This window comes from Sminthopsis crassicaudata, chromosome 2 (assembly GCF_048593235.1).
Source record: "Sminthopsis crassicaudata isolate SCR6 chromosome 2, ASM4859323v1, whole genome shotgun sequence".
In the NCBI taxonomy this organism is placed as follows: domain Eukaryota; kingdom Metazoa; phylum Chordata; class Mammalia; order Dasyuromorphia; family Dasyuridae; genus Sminthopsis; species Sminthopsis crassicaudata.
This window is the reverse complement of record NC_133618.1, coordinates 602936811-602954213: the sequence shown is the minus strand read 5'-3', so window position 1 is coordinate 602954213 and position 17403 is coordinate 602936811.

Sequence of the window (17403 nt, the reverse complement as noted above, 5' to 3'; positions counted from 1 at the left end):
GAAGAATAGCACATGTTTAACTTATATCATTCCTTTCTGTCTAAAAGAGGAGATAGGGAAGAGAAAGGGACAAAAAGTTGAAACATAAGCTTTTGCAAAGATAAATGTAGAAAACTATCTTTACATATAGTTAGAAAAATAAAATACAATCAAAATCCAAAAAAGAGAGAGGGAAAATCTATTTTAATTATTTCAAACCAACTATGACTCTCAGATCTCGGAATGTGAGTTGGATACCTCTGATGGAAGGGACCAAGAGTAGGAACAACTGTTTGATCCAGGAAAGTTAACTTTTCTGATTCTCAGTTTCCTTATTGGCAGATGAGACCATAGGATCAAATGAACTGAGTTCTAATATCTTATTTTACAGGTGAATTTGTAAAGAAAAACACTACGTGCAGGGGCAGGGAAACATTCAGATGGAAATGCCCTGTTACTGAAGAGATGGGACTTGAAGAGTGCTGACCAGTCTCCTTAGTGATGTCATTTGGAAAGTGACAGGCCTCCCCGAAATGTGTATCCTGAGAAGAGCAAAAGCTAGAATAGAGAGAGGGCTAATATTTAGAGTAAGAAGTAAGATGCAGGGCTGACTTGTAAAGGAGCTGGAAGAAGGAATAGTAACACAGGAGAAGAACTGATGAAATTCAACAAACACTGATTAAGTGATTTTTTTTGTGTGCTTTACCTTCTCATACACATATGTAATCTGTGGCTCAGCACCCAAAGCTCATGGCTAACAAGGAACAAATTCAACATTGGAGAATTCTTAAAAGTAATTAAATAGGGCAGCTAGATAGTGCAGTGGATAGAGCACCAGCCCTGATGTCAGGAGGACTTCAGTTCAAATCTGGTCTCAGACACTTAACACTTCCTACTGTGTGACCCTGGCAAATCACTTAACCCCAATTGTCTAAACAAAAAAACCCAACCAAACAAAAAAAGTAAATAGATTCTTTGAAACTTGTCTATTTTGTACAATTTCTTTCCTTTATCAAAGAATTTATTTAGGTTCTTTTTAGAAAGTTTTAAGTTTTAGAAGGAAATTCTGCAAATTAGATAAGTTTCAATCACAGGATATGTTTCTTAGGAGTCCACAGTGATCTGTGTTCACTGATCTTTGTATTTCTCTGATTGATTCAGCAAATCTGTTTTTATGGTTTTTCCTTTTATTGTTGTTCAATCGTTTCTGACTCTTCATTAGTCTATAAACTTGTCCATGGAATTTTTCTTGGCCAAGATATTGAAGTTTTCCACTTCCTTTTCTAGTGTGTCTCCCTTTTTTAGATGAGGAAGCAAGGCAAATAGGAGTTAAGTGATTTTTCCAGGATCACTTAACTAGTTAAATATCTTTGTCCAGATTTGAAATGACTTACATCTTTCTAACTCCACGTCTAGCACTCTGACAAATGAATTATCTAGTTGCCTTCCTCTTTTACTGCCTTAGTATTCACAGGGCATCCCCAATCCTCAATAGTTTAAGTCACTAATCATACTATAGTGAACCTTAAAAATGCTACTTGGAAATTCTCACTTATAAAAAGGTCACAATTCTGTACTTTTACATAATCATTTATTTTGTTATTATTATGTATATTTTTAGACATAATCAATATTCCACATTAGGCCATTATTCTTTAAACTCATCAGGGTGATCAGGCCCTCTAGATGAATGCTCTGCATGCAAATAAGCCATGATCCCCTCCTTATGGTATCTATTATGACCATCTGATCTTTTCTACCAACTCTCTAATGTACATGGGTTTCTAAGGAGAGGCTCTCTCTAGTTTTCATCAAGCTGTTCAACATTTAATAAATATCTAAGAAGGAGGTGATTTTTAATAAACTAGATGCCCATGTTTTTCTACCAAAGTTGTAAATGATTCCACAATATTGCAATGGTTTAAGGAACATTATTCTGTCCACACAATTTAAAAAGAGAATGAGGTATTGATTGGATACTATGAATCATTTAAATTTCTGGAAAAATTCCTTTCTCAATATGAACTTCCAAAGACATTACAAAATGACTCTGATGAAAACAGACAATAACTTTCAATAAATGAGACTCACACTTACCCATAATTATTTTTGAAAAGGAGATGGCAATAGATTACCTTTCTTTGGCCCAATTGGATATGCTTTGCAAACTCCTCTTCTCTTGGGGGAAGAAGTAGAGAAAAAGCAGAAAAGCAGGAGGGAGAAAGGGAGGGAGGGAGAGAGAAGGAGAGAGAGAGAGAGAAAGAGAGACAGAGACAGAGACAGAGAGACAGAGAGACAGAGAGACAGAGAGACAAAGAGAAAGAGAAAGATACAGAGACAGAGAGAGAAAGACAGACAGAGAGACAAAGAGAGACAGAAATAGAGACAAAGAGAGAGAGAAAAAGAGATAGAGACAGAGACAGAGAGACACAGAAAGAGACAGAGAGACAGAGAGACAAAGACAAAGAAAGAGAAAGGGGGTGGGTGTGGGAATGGAGGTGGGAAAGACCTATGTCTTTAGGCCCAGATTTTAGAGGAAAGAGCAGTAATGAAAGTGAGCTTCTTCTCTGGCCATATGCCTTCCATTTCATATTCTACTTTTTTCCAATCCTATATATCCATGGTATGGTCCACTCAATGATAGACATTTTTATATCTGATCTTATCCAATACATTTTAATGATTCTGAACCCCTTTAGATCACCATCTAAATATTCTTTCATCCCCTGTCACTTAATTCTTATTGCTATCCCTTTCATTCATTCCTCAAAGTTTCACCCAATAACACCCACCCATTTTACTATCCCCTCTGGAATGCCTGTTTCATGAACAAAAAATTTCCCTTCATCTAAAATCTTTTCTTCTCTCCTAAAATCTAATTATTCCTGAAACTTGGTTCCCCTCTACTGATATAGACTGCTTGGTCACCCTTTTATAATAATAGCTGTGCTGTCTCTCATTCCTCTCTACTCAATGGTTAAGGTTGGGGACTTCCAAGTTTTCCCCCTGACTCCATCACTCATTAATCTTTGTCCTGTGAAGTTCAAATAATTCACATTTACCACTCAATCAAAATCATGGCAGCTAGGTCAATTCCTTTTTTTCCTTAATGAGTTTGGTATCTGGCTCACAATTTTTCTCTCTTTCTCAAAACTTGTTTTCACATTAGAGACTTAAACATACATATTGACTCTACTTCAAGTAGCCTAATAACTTGTTTTCTCAAACTTTCTCTGAGCTACTCCTCCATTCCACCTCAACATTATACAAAGATAGTCACACTCCTGATCTTGCCTTATACAGCACCTCTATGCTTAAGAGTGCAGAAATCTTTTTTTCTCTGACCATGTGCTATTGACTGTCCACTTCTCCCTTGGCCTTCCTTTTCCAAATCATGATCTTTTCCCACATTGTGACTCCCAACTTCTAAACTCTTCAGTTCTCTCACTGGTGATCCACCCAACACTAGTCTCTCCTTTTCCCACCTTGAACACTATGAGTCGTTCTCTGCCCTAGATTATCACCAGTTGGGATCTGCCAAACCCCAGCCTTAGATCAGTTTCACCATCTGTGGCTATATATACATTGTTGAATGAAGATAGAGAAAATCACCATTATCATTTTAATTGAATACACTACAAACATGTTATTTTAGGCTCTCATTGCTACTAGATAATCTTTCTATAGCTTCTTTATCATATCATTATCCCACTTGCCATGGGAATTCTTGAAAATCTTCTCATCCCTTCTCAAGGATCCTATAACTCTTTCTCCCCTCTCTCAGCCAAGAATCTTTCCTCATATTTTATAGAAAGATTGAGGCCATTTACCATGAAGTCTTTTTTTCTCCTCTCTTAGTACTCATATACTCTCTACCACTATTTCTCCACACACATGTAGAGTAAGGCCTTACTCCTTTCCAAGAAGCAAGTACCCTCTATCAGCAAAGGTGGTCTCATTTTATTTCGTCTCCTCTAACTGTCATTCCAACTCTATCATTTATCTTCAGTTTTCCATTTCTTACTGCTTTATAAATATGATCCATACTCAAAAAACCCACCTTATTTGATTTTTTCTATCCCTGCTATCATTCTATGTCTCTTTTTTTTTGCAACTAAATTTCTTGAAAATGCTATGTAAAACAGGTGTTTCCATTTTTGCTTCTCTCACTCTCTCTTCTTAAGCCCTTAAAATGTAACTTTCATTTCACCAATTCCAATTCAATTCCAGCTCATGATTCCACCAAAACTACTCTCTCCAAAGTTACTAATGATCTATTACTATTGCCAAATCCAATTTTTCTCAGTCTTCATTCTCCTTGAATCATCTTCAGCATTTGACACTTTTCACCCTCTTCTCCTTAATACTCTTGTCTCTCTAGATTTTGGGGACTTTATTCTCTTCTGGTTCTCTTCTTACCTCTTACCTCATTGAACAATGCTGCTGTGTATATATTGTGTCTAATGTTCTCCTGATTCCACAAACTTTGATCAGCATCAGTTTATATCTTTCCAGGTTTTTCTGATATCCACCAACTCACCATTTTTTATAGTACAAAATATTCCATTACATTCATATACCATAAATTATTCAGCCATTCCCCAATTAATGGGCATCCACTCAATTTTCAGCTTTTTGACACCACAAAAAGAGCTTCTTTTCGTATTATTATTTATATTTGATTCCTTTCCCCTTTTTATGATCTCCCTGAGATACAGACCTAGTAGAGACACTGCTAGATCAAAGGATATACACAGTTTCAAAGTCCTTTGGGCATCATTCCAAATTGCTTTTCAGAATGGTTGGATCAGTTCACAATGCATTAGTGTTCAATTGCCCCTCATCCCCTTAAATATTTATCTTTTTTCTTTTTCCATGATTAACTGACTTGTTAAGAAAAAATTTTTTTTCTGAAGTTCTTTAAGCAGAACTTCCAGTCTTTTCAAAGGCTTGAAGGTCTCTTTGTCTCGCTCATTTTGAGGACATTTTGGTAGCTGCTGAAGTGATAGCAGCTGTTGAAAAGCCAGGTTGACCTAAGTAGTCCAAACCATTGAGAGAGTAAATCACAACAATCTAGGAGTTAGAGTTCAGACTAGATTTCATAGACAACACAGAGTCTATGTCCTGAAGAACAAGGAGAGGCATTTGGCAATGACTTTCAGGAAACAGTATCACATGATAACTGTGCATCTTAGTGGCTAGTGGGATCAATAGTTGGTCGTTGTTAACTTGTTTCATTTGTGCTGACTCTTTGAGAACTCATTTAGGATTTTCTTTGCAAAGACAATGGAGCGTTTTGCCTTTTCCTTCTCCAGCTCATTTTGCAGATGAGAAACTCAGGCAAACAGGGTTAAGTGACTTGCCCAGAGATACACAACTAGGAATTGTCTGAAGCCAGATTTGAGCTCAGAAAGATGAGTCTTCCTGACTCTAAGATTGTCTCTCTGCATTATGGTACTGTAAGGGGCCTTTAAATGGGTGCCACAGCAAATCGGGAGATTGAGTGGTCTGGAAGTAATTTCTGTGGATATTAGGACTGCCCTTGGGCGGGATCCTGGCCATATTGAGATAGTTTCGTAATGGGTGACTCTCTCGCTGATTGGCTGTGTGTGTGACCTCACAGGCCCTATGTAAGCCCACTGCAGGCAGCAATCGCCCTCTTTAACCTGGCGTTCTTCACCCTGGCTCCCTAGCCTGGGTGGCCAAGCCAAGATGGATAGCCAAAAGAGGTAAGGAATTTGGTAGTGAACACGTGGGTCTTCTGACCAGGTGTTCACTAGAGAACCAACAAGTCAGGGCATCAGTCAGGGCATTATGTGAGTAGGTATAATAAAGGCTTTTAAGATTACACGTGGCTGTTCTTGAGTGCGCTACCGGTTATTAAGCTATAGATTCAAGAGATTGTGGCCAGAGACCTTTGAAGTCCTCAGAGGAGGCGAGCTGGGTAGAGTTCACACTGCTAAGCACAGTGGTCAAAGGTACTCTGGTGAGTCTAGGACAGACTAGTAATTGTAACTGCCAGGAGAGCACGTTACATGGTACAGTCTATCTTGCTATCTACATCGTCTCTCTCCCTCTCCTATTTCTTCCCTTGCATTTGTAGACCTCCAGCATTTCATGCCTAGCCTGATGCAGAAGCCTCCTAAACATTTTCACTTAACTGCAGGCTCTCCTGCCACTAGTCCTTTTTTGCACATCAATGCCAGATTACTGTTCCTAACATACCCCCCCCCCCCCCACCGCTTTCATCAGGTCATGTTCCCATTTGTAAATTCTTGAATGGTCCCTTGCTCTCTAAAAGACAGAGTTCTAATCCCTCAATTGGACCCTCAAGTCCTGGTCCTTGCTCACTTAGATAAGCCCTTAAATTCAATCAGAGTCTATTCACTTTACTGAGATCTTCCTTTCTACTTTTCAAGTTCTGTATTTGCCTGTCTAGACCTCTGGGGCTGTGTCTGAATCCCTTCTCCTTTAAATGCCCTCCTCCCAGCAGGATACTCCTCTAAATTCTACCCAAATTCCAAAATACAGCTAAAGTCTCACTCTCTGTCAAACTTTTGGCCTGATGTTCACTCTTTCACCTCTAAATTTCCATTCCCCTAGCAATTAGCTGTGTTGTTTATTTGACACTGATTATATATACATTCTACTCCAATTGGACTGTATGACCATCTGTCATCAGTGGGTATGAATAATGCTTATCCATTTGAGTCTGATAAAATAGCAGATGGAAATTTTCAAAGACATTAGAAAAGAAAGAAAATTTTTCACTTCACCAATCCTGGCTATTTCTTTGTGGTTCTGAAGGAATATGATTGGGTTCATTGCTCCTTTAAAAAATATTTTTGTAAGGGATGATTCACTAAGGAGGGCACTAGGAAGCAAGACATTTAGACAGGAGAGTAATGTTAAAAACAAAATATGTCAGTGTATTATGCCTATTTGTATGCTGGGCTGTATGCATAGCCTCTCATAATTTACTAATCTAGTTTCCTTTTCCCCACATGCTCATTTTGAAACAGTTTCACTTTCCAGCTTCTATTCTGGTTTTCATTGTCACAACCCCAAGCTTCCTGATTACCAAACACATACTTAATTCACTTTCCAGTTTCTGTTTCTTATTTTCATGGTCTCAACCCTAAACTGCCCAGCCCCCAAACACACACTCAGTTTAACCATCCAGTTTCTAGGCTAGTTTTCATTGCCACAATCCTAAACATGCATTTTATTCACTGATTGATTTCTCCTCTGAATAGCACCAAACTCAATTGCCTTGAGAAGCCATCAGACAAGTAAACTGGTAAGCAATCTGATATAGCTTATACATATACAATCACCTTAAACATATTTCCACATTAGTCCTGTTGCAAAAGAAGAATCAGAACAAAAGAGAAAAACTACAAGAAAGGAAAAAAAAACAAAAAGTGAAAGTTAATATACATGTATAACCAGAAAAAATAAAACAATTTAAAAAAAAGAAATAAAGAAATGCCAGTACTTCCCATCCAGTCCTTCAGGCTGTACTTTGACTTGTTCCTACTGGTCTCAAAATCCTCACTGGCTACCAGGTTGGATTTCAAGGGACAGTCTAGTTAACTTCTCCCTTCAATGGATTTCTTTCTAATTTATCAATCTGCCTTAACTTATGTCTCAGTCTTTAGCAAATTAGTTATATTCTCCCATCCCAATGATTATGAAACCCTGGATGGCATTCTGCACATCCTAGTTCTGTCTCTTACCAACTGCTCCCCTTTTACCCCACACCATTACACTCAAGATTCCTCTTCCACTGTGCTCTCCAGAATGACTGACTACTCCTTAGTTAAGAATTTTAAGTTTATCTTAGACCTTTTGCTTTTTCACTCCTTTCATCTTCCTGCACTTGCCGAGAGATCTGTCTCCTTCCTGATGACATGGTATTATGGACTACTCTTTCTTGCAACTTCATTCATACCCAATTCCAAACCACCCAGATGCAGAAAGGATGTATCCCCTTTCTTCTGCAACAAGCTTTAGGAAGGGCAAGAAGGAGCTAGAGTCAGAGAGCTGGGGAAGTAAAGATGCTATATTCAGAGGCAATGCTTGGGCAGCTGAATCTGCAAGCCTGTTTCCCTCACATATTAATAGAACTTTTTGCTGTCAAAAGCCCCCTTTCTTTCCATAGCTCCATGAGTGTGCAAAATATGAAAAGCATATTTGGAGTCTGTACAGATGTTCACTCTCATTCCTTTCCCCAGTTCTCAAACTCTGTGAGGGCAAAAATTCTCTGAATCCAGTGAGGGGATTAGAACCTCCAGTGGTTGCCTTGGATGAGTTTAAAGGCTTCCTCAATTAGAAGGACTGTGGAAGCTAACTCTAAGGCAGGAGGGTCACTCCAAAGACACCAAGTTTATCTGAGAAGTAAGCAAGGAGCCTAGGAGAAGTTTCAAGAGCCTGAGTCAAGGCCCCTAGGGCTTGGCTCCTCTTTTCATCACCATATAGAGTAAAAGGCTTTAGATAGGGCTAAGGCTGGGGCAAGAAATTAATTTAGCTTTCAGGGTTTTAACAGACTGATTAAGACTGTGTAGGCCTTTAGACAAAACAAACAAACAAACAAAACAAAACTTCATAGCCTTGGGTGGGAGCGGGGCTGGAAGTTTTAGGGTTTGTATGGCTGTAGTCAGGGAACCCCTTCTGGTGGGGCTGCAGATCAAAATGTCATTTAACCCATTCTGGCCATGTGCATTGGTGGGGGGTTACAATATCCTGGATTTGCCTCTTCAAGGGTATACAAAAAAAAAGCATCTTTAAGATCTAGAGTAGGGAATCATTGTATCCCCTGGGATACTTGTATTAGGCTCTTGGCTTTTTTTGACCTTGTGCTTTGATTATAGAAATTTGCTATAAGAGAAAAAGCAGTGCAATGATCATAATAGCATCAAAATAAGTTCTTCAGGCCTCAGCCTCAGGATAAAGTATCCTTAGATCTGTTTGACAGCCATCATATTGTAATAATTAGCCAGACAGAAATAATCAGGTGGGAAACAAAGAAACAGAACTGGAAAACTGAGTCAGAAGGATCCCATCTTAAGGCTAGCATTGTATCCTCCCAGCTTTTGCTCAGGTAAGTTGTCCAACTAGACATTTCAGAAAGCATTATCTGAGCAATTTGTGGCATTTCTCTCTCGAATGGTGGGCTACTGACTTAATGATCAGGCAATCAAATTCAGAACTCAAAATAATATCTGTTACAATCCCAAGAGATTTTATCACTAATAATAAATTCTCCCAATGGCAGCTTAGGGCTAGATACAGTATTTTAAAAGATTGCCGGGACTTAAACCCATAAGAGACTTTGTTTAGCATGTTTTTATATGTTTAAACTTATCCTGGTGCAAAGGATCAATCATTTTACAGGCTTATAAATTCTTAGCAAACACATTCCTTGTTTAGAAACTATAAATCCTAAACGGGCTCAGTTTTCAGAGCTGATGACCTTGCTTACTCTGATGGTTTCAAGAAAACTGGCAAGCTTACAAATTAAGGGAAGTTGACAGAGACCCAAGGGAAGGGGCTGAGCAACTTCCCTTAAATTGTAAGCTTGCCAGTTTTCTTGCTGTTGTTTACCCCAACTATTCTTAGTATTTTCACAAATTGTGCTGTTTGATATCTACCCAGCTCTGTGAAAGGGGAAAGGAGTTCACACCTTATACTTGGAGGTAAACTGATAAGGCTTAACATGATGACAATAACTTCAAGTAACTTAGTTAACAATTTTAGAATTTTCCTAAGTAATAGCCAAATAGTCTTAGTTGCAGTTTCTATTTCCTTAAATAAGTTTCCCTTTTGTTTTAAGGAGAAAACAAGACAATTCTTAAAACTGAGATAGAACAGTCTTTAAAATTGACTTAACTTTAGTTAATGAGATTCCCTAAATTCTAATCTAAATGTTCTAGAGAAACTAAATTGCCATTTGCTTATTTTCCAATTTACACAAATCATTTCTCTTTTGTAAGCCAGGAAAAGAATTAAGGTGCCAATTTCTACTGACAGGATCCTCAGAATTCTGACTCTAGATAACTCAAAAGCAGACTGTTTGTAGCCAGGGTTAGCAAATTGCTTTTCTGTTTTCCTAAAATTTCCAAATTCTTTTGTTAATACTATCAATGCAAATAGAACACAATTTACATATCCCTTTAGTGGACTTTAATTAGATTCCTCTAAAATTGGTTATACTATCATCTCAAAAAAATTCCCAAATTACTTTATACACACATAGAAATAAATCATGTATCTGTTGGTCACAGAACAAAACAAAACAAAACAAAAGAACAAACCCATAAAGTTATCAAATTGAAGCAATTATATCCAATAAAGCAGTTAACATTCATATAGCACATTTTATTATAAACAGTTTTGCAATAATGCAAATTTTCCCAGCATTCTAACTACAGCATAGAAGTTTTTTTTCTTGCTGGTTGTGTTTTAAACCTTTCCAGATAGTTCACAGGACAAACATGACACAGACATTCTGCACAGAGATGCAGATAGACAAAATGACATGAAAGGACATTGTCCCAACTTTGCCAAAAGTCATCCTATAGCACTTCCATCTTCTCCGGCATCCCAGAGAAGGCAAAAGGGTGGCAAGGTTAACTTTGCTGAAAATTGCAAGAAATTCCCAATCTAGGCATTCCCAGCCAAGGAAAACTCATGATGACCCAATCAAGCCTTCTCCCAGTGGTTTGGGATGTCCCACTATACAATTGTGGGAGAAAAAAAATGGGGGATTTACCTTTACAAAGAGGTAATCAAGCCAGGGGAGGCCAGATTCTCCCTGTAAAGACCACCAAATGTTGAGGTTGGGAAGGGGTTCCCCAAAAGTTTGGGGTCATAGACTATGTTGCCAGGTGTCTCAAAAGAATTTCCAGGTTTGAACTCATTTCCTAGTCAAGTGGCAAAGTTTTATTTTAATTATGATACCATTATAAGCAGACTAAAATTCCAAGAGAATTTCGCAAAGTCCTAAAGATGTGGTCCATCTGGTAACCCCAGTCCTGATAGTGTGAGGATAGGTTGAAATGAGTGAAAGTGAAAGTGATGATCCTTCTATGAGTTAGGTGCTACACTAGTACCTCCAAAAGACACAGGAAGTTAGCAGGAAGAGGAGGTTTTTGTGGAGAAAAAAAATGTTCTATTTGAGATTATTAATTTTGAGATTGATATTCAGTTGTGTCTAACTTCTTGATTTCATTTGGAGTTTTCTTGGCAAAGATACTAATGTGGTTTGGCATTTCCTTTTCCACTTCATTTTACAGCTGAGGAAACTGAGGCAAACAATATAAAGTGACTAGATTGTGATTAAGTGACTAGATAAATGATTAGGAGACAAAGAGGAATAATGCAGAAATCACTTTGCTAATTGTGTGGGGCAAGAGAGAGCACTAAATGGCAGAGGGAAGATACAGAGCTCCAAATAGGATATAGGCTGCCCAATGCTTTGCTCAAAATCTTCACAATTTACAGCATAGATGGAATTTTCAGTCCTTTAACATCATAGAGACTTAAGCTTAGCACCTAAAGTACTTGGTTAGAATAGGAGACCATGAAAGAGTGTGCTTCCTCTCCTAAAGGTCTGGCATTCCCAAGTCAAGCCCATGTTGACACTTCAAAGCTCAGTTCCTCCAGCATTTTTCCCCCTCCATCTCTCTAGCTGCTAGTACCCATTCTCCAAAGTTACCTTTTATTAAGTTGTGTGTATTTTGCATACGCCCTAGAACTCATGCTTTCAGGTATAGGCCAGTGGTGTCCAGCTGCTAATCCAATGACTGAATAAAGCCAGCAAAACTCCCAAGTGTATTGTGAACCAGATTAAAATATAATTGGAAAATGTTTAACTAAATAAATTAAAATACCATATAACAGAGACAATGTTAACTTGTGGTTTTCAAAGTCAAAAATTACTTTCTATTTGAATTTGACACCACCAGATCTTCCTGGCTTTGAGGTCAACTGTTATTCTATATTTTGTATGTTTGCATATATTTAGTATTTTTATTCCATAAAGGCTTATGTAATATGATCTCCCCTATAGAATATAATCTTCAGAGAAGAAACTTTTTGTCATTGTACTCCAAATGGTGCTGAATATAGGCTTATTGATTAGTCTTCCCTTCTATTTTGGTCTCTTTGTTCCAGTGTATAAAATTCAGAAACACCTTCCTGCAATAGAACAGGTATAGTATTGCTTCACATTGGGTCCTAGTTATGGTTAGATTTTATTTTTGGTCTGTTTTCAAAATCTTAGCCATACTTGTCTCTTTCCAACAGCCATGTGGTTTCTTCTGAGGTATAATGATCCCACTGTTTTTAAATCTCTGCCCTGGGAGTCTTATGGGCTATAGTCCTGTTATTCAGTGCTGGAAAAATATCTATAAAGAATTTTACATTTTCATTCTGTTGAGATCACTCTATTGAAAAGGTAAAAACTAATTTCACCTTTTGTGTATTTATTCATACATTCAAAATACTAGTGAGGGATGATGATTCTTGCCTCACTTTTTGTGAAATGAAGCTGCAAATGGTGAGGAAAATGCTGATGGTTGTTGATAATGATGATGTCTTATGTTATATTTTCTCACTTGATTATTACAACCCTATGAAAAAAGGTAGCGCAATTCACTCTCATTTTAGAAATGTGGAAACTGAGATCAAGAGATAATATATGGCCTGTTCAAAGTCACATAATGAGGAAGTGATAGAAGTGAAATTGGACCCTATCTATGATTTTCAATTTGTTAACTTCTAGAGTGAATAGACAAGAAGCTAAGGAGTGCATTGGATAGAATGTCAGGCCTGGAGTCATGCAGACCTGAATACAAATCTAGCCTCAGACACTAGCTGTGTGATCCTGTGCAAGTCACTTAACATTGTTTGCCTCAGTTTCCTCATCTGTAAAGTGAACTGGAGAAGGAAATGGGAATCTGTTCCAGCATTTTTGCTAAGAAAACCTCCAAACAGGGCAGAAAGAGTTGTAAGAAACTGAACAACAATAACAACAAAGAGTGATTAGACCCAAATAAGAATTTTGTTAATAGCATCATTGTGGAGTGTGGAAAACAAGACTGTTGTGAATGTGTAGTTAGTGACACTTGATTCTCATACAAGTGACATGACTCATTGAAATTTTCCAAGTAGGGACTTCTGAGTTATTTTTTTCCTGGTGGAGAACTAAATCTTATATGTTGGCAGAAAAGAGGGAAGAAGGCAATGTTATCTAGTAGAAAAGATTCCTAGAGGAAGATTCAGAAAATCAGACATTCTCCCCTTTATACCTGTTTCCTTCTTCATAAAATGAATGGGTTGGTTGAAACAACTTCTTTAGTCCCTTACAACTCTAATATTCTATATAATTTCTCTTCTTTTTTCCCAGAATGATCTTAGTGGATCTGCCAGTGCTGAATCATAATCACTGAGACTCATCTGTGGCCCTTTTCTGAATATTTTAAATTGGAAACAGAGAAGAATTCCACTCACTTAGGATTAGGCTGTTTCAGAGAGTGACTAGATGTTTTCCCATTGATTTGTACTTTATATGGACTTCCAGGGTTTAGAGAAAGAAACATCTGTGGAAGTTTTAACCTCTGGCATTCTGTCTAACGACTTAAAACCATGGGAATTTATTTGGATAGTTTCAGGAATTTGAGAACAAGGAAGGTTTCTTTTTCTCTGTGGCTGTCCGAAGGGTAGAATTCTGTGCATGTTTTGATATCTGGAATAAAACCACAAGGAAAGAATATTTAGAAATTCCCTGAATTATGTTTCAGTTTATATTTAGAACATAGGGTTTAGAGCTAATATTTATAAAGTGCTTAGTACATGCCTGGCACATAGAAGGCATCATATTAATATTTATTCCTTCCTCTATCCTTCTTAAAATCATCTGGTCCAATTCTCCCCTTTTTATCATTGAAAAAAATTGAAACTAAGATTTGCCAAAGTTCAACTAGTTGACATATGGCAGAATTCAAGTTTTTACCCCCATCCAGGGATCTTTCCATTATATCATATTGCTTTATATTTATACCACATGATTTTTCTGATTATATTATCAGAATCCCATAGTATAATGTCTTGCTTCATTTTATTCTCTGTGAGATTGAGTGAGGGACCTGATGTACCTAAATGTACTTTAGAGAGAACTGGCTTACAATCACAAGGATGTGGATGTACTCCTTTTGTCCATTGGCATGAAGCTCAAATACCAATATGTTGGTTGGAGCACTTCTCCAGGGTCAACTGTTACTGCAACATTCCTTAATGCTTTCTTCTCCAGAATTATTGACGCCATTATTAATGGATCTTTCACTTTCTCCTCTCTCCCAAAGGGCTTGTAATTTGTCCTATTTTCACAGTCTCCTCACCCTAGGTAGAAGCTTGGATTTAAAAATTTTGTTACCCGGGAAGAATCTTTTTAAAATTATCTTGGTCTGCCAACACTTGATATATTTGCCAACTGAAAAGACACGGCAAACAAGAATACCATTAGTTTTTTATTTGTAAAATTTTATGGAGAGGATTAGGAGGAAATTACAAAAGAGATTTGATTCGTAAGTCATGAAGAAAGCAGTGAAAGGAAAATACGTTTAAAGAAAGGTTTTCAAGAGACCCAATTAAATAAATCATTTAAAGGACATTTGAGTACAGAAGTGAAAGGACAAGCAGAAGAAAAATGGAAGCAATCTGTGAACACTTTTATGACAAACTCTTTTGACTGTCAATGACAATGGAGCTACCACATTGGTAGCATCTCTATCTCTGTTGCTCATCTTGAGAAAGTATAATTGGTAAAACAAAGTACTACACTAACAATGACAGACAGCTCATGTAAATAGAAGGTGAATACCTTGAACTTTGGCATTTTCTTAGATTTCTAGTCAATTCCTCTACGCAAGCCATCATAGTACATTAGAAGAAAAATGGAACTTTGTACATTTTAAAAAAGACTTCTCCAAAGTTATGGAGCCAGTTAGTTGCAGAGCTAGGACGAAAACCCAGGTCTTCTGAATCTTACTTTAAATACATTTTTACTTTTGAAAAATATATTCATTGCAAAAATGTCTTATCAGCAATCAAGTTGTGACATGAACATCTAAGATTATGAAGATCCTTTCATTCTCAGTAATGTTGAGGTTTCTGGTACAATGGTGATGATTACAGTGACAGTGAGAAGATATCCTACTGATATTGTAATTAATAATCAAAAAGCACTTTCCCAACAACCCTCCTAAGAGCTCTATGAGGTAGTAAGTAGAAGTCTTAGAGCTGTTTTCCAGATGAAGAAATTAACTGAGTTGACTGAGGCTGCACAGCCCACATTTTATAAATAAAGCTTTGAGGTTATACATTTCTCTCCTTATAACAAAGCTATGAGGTAATCATTGCTAGGATTATCAGCCTCATTTCAGGAAGCAAACAATGACCAAATGGGGCTTGGTCATTGATTTTTTAAAATTAATTTTATAATTATAACATTTTTTGACAGTACATATGTATAGGTAATTTTTTTTACAACATTATCCCTTTTACTCCTTCTGTTCTGAATTTTTTCCCTCCTTCCCTCCACTACCTCCCATAGATGGCAAGCATTCCCATACATATTAAATATGTTATAGTATATCCTAGGTACAATATATATGTGCAAAACCGAATTTTGTTGTTGTTGTTGTTGTTGCAAAGGAAGAATTGGATTCGGAAAGTAAAAATAACTTGGGGAGAAAAACAAAAATAATGCTAACAGTTTATACTCATTTCCCAGTGTTCCTTCTCTGGGTGTAGCTGATTCTGTCCATCACTAATCAATTGGAATTGGATTAGTTCTTCTCTATGTTGAAGATTTCCACTTCCATCAGAATATATCCTCATATAGTATTGTTGTTGAAGTGTATAATGATCTCCTAGTTCTGCTCATTTCATTCAGCATCAGTTGATGTAAGTCTCTCCAAGCCTCTCTGTATTCATCCTGTTAGTCATTTCTTACAGAGCAATAATATTCCATAACATTCATATACCATAATTTACCCAACCATTCTCCAATTGATGGGCATCCATTCATTTTCCAGTTTCTAGCCACTACAAAAGGGCTGCCACAAACATTTTGGTACACACAGGTCCCTTTCCCTTCTTTCGGATTTCCTTGGGATATAAGCACAGTAGTAGCACTGCTGGATGAAAGGGTATGCACAGTTTGATAACTTTTTGGGCATAATTCCAGATTGCTCTCCAGAATGGTTGGATTCTTTCACAACTCCACCAACAATGCATCAGTGTCCCAGTTTTCCCACATCCTCTCCAACATTTGTCCTTGTCTTTTCCTGTCATCTTAGCCAATCTGACAGGTGTGTAGTGGTATCTCAGAGTTGTCTTAATTTGCATTTCTCTGATCAATAGTGATTTGGAACACTCTTTCATATGAGTGGAAATAGTTTCAATTTCATCATCTGAAAATTGTCTGTTCATATCTTTTGACCATTTATAAATTGGAGAATGGCTTGATTTCTTATAAATTAGAGTCCATTCTCTGTATATTTTGGAGATGAGGCCTTTATCAGAACCTTTAACTGTAAAAATGTTTTCCCAATTTGTTACTTCCCTTCTAATCTTGTTTGCATTAGTTTTGTTTGTACAAAAGCTTCTTAATTTGATGTAATCAAAATTTTCTATTTTGTGATCAATAATGATCTCTAGTTCTCCTTTGGTCACAAATTCCTTCCTCCTCCACAAGTCTGAGAGGTAAACTATCCTATGTTCCTCTAATTTATTTTTGATATTATTCTTTATGCCTAAATCTTGGACCCATTTTGATCTTATTTTAGTATGTGGTGTTAAGTGTGGGTCCATGCCTAGTTTCTGCCATACTAATTTTCAGTTTTCCCACAGTTTTTGTCAAATAATGAATTCTTATCCCAAAAGATGGGATCTTTGGGTTTGTCAAACACTAGATTGCTATTTTTATTCACTATCTTGTGCTGTGAACCTAACCTATTCCACTTGGTCCTTGATTGATGCAACCAATCAATGAGTGGTTTTGGTTTAAGGAAAGATCCTTAAGAAAGAAATCTAGCCAGTAAACCCCAGATATCTTGGGAGGGTTCAGAGATTCAAAAGAAAAAAAGCATTGAGAAGCATCTGTAGGTATGATACCCTATCTGAACAGAAGGAGGGAAGAGAAAGAGGAAAGTCAGAAAGGGGTAGAGAGAAATGGAGTGTAAATAGGTGTAAATAGCAATCATTTTGGCCTTGGTCAGAAACCTTGAAGGTCTTCCCTTTCCAGATATATTGATTAATTGATTTAGATTTATTTTTGACTCGGTGAAAGAAGATATTCTTTGCTTCCATTGCATCTTCAGTCATTCTAATCTATATCTGGCCACTGGACCCAGATGG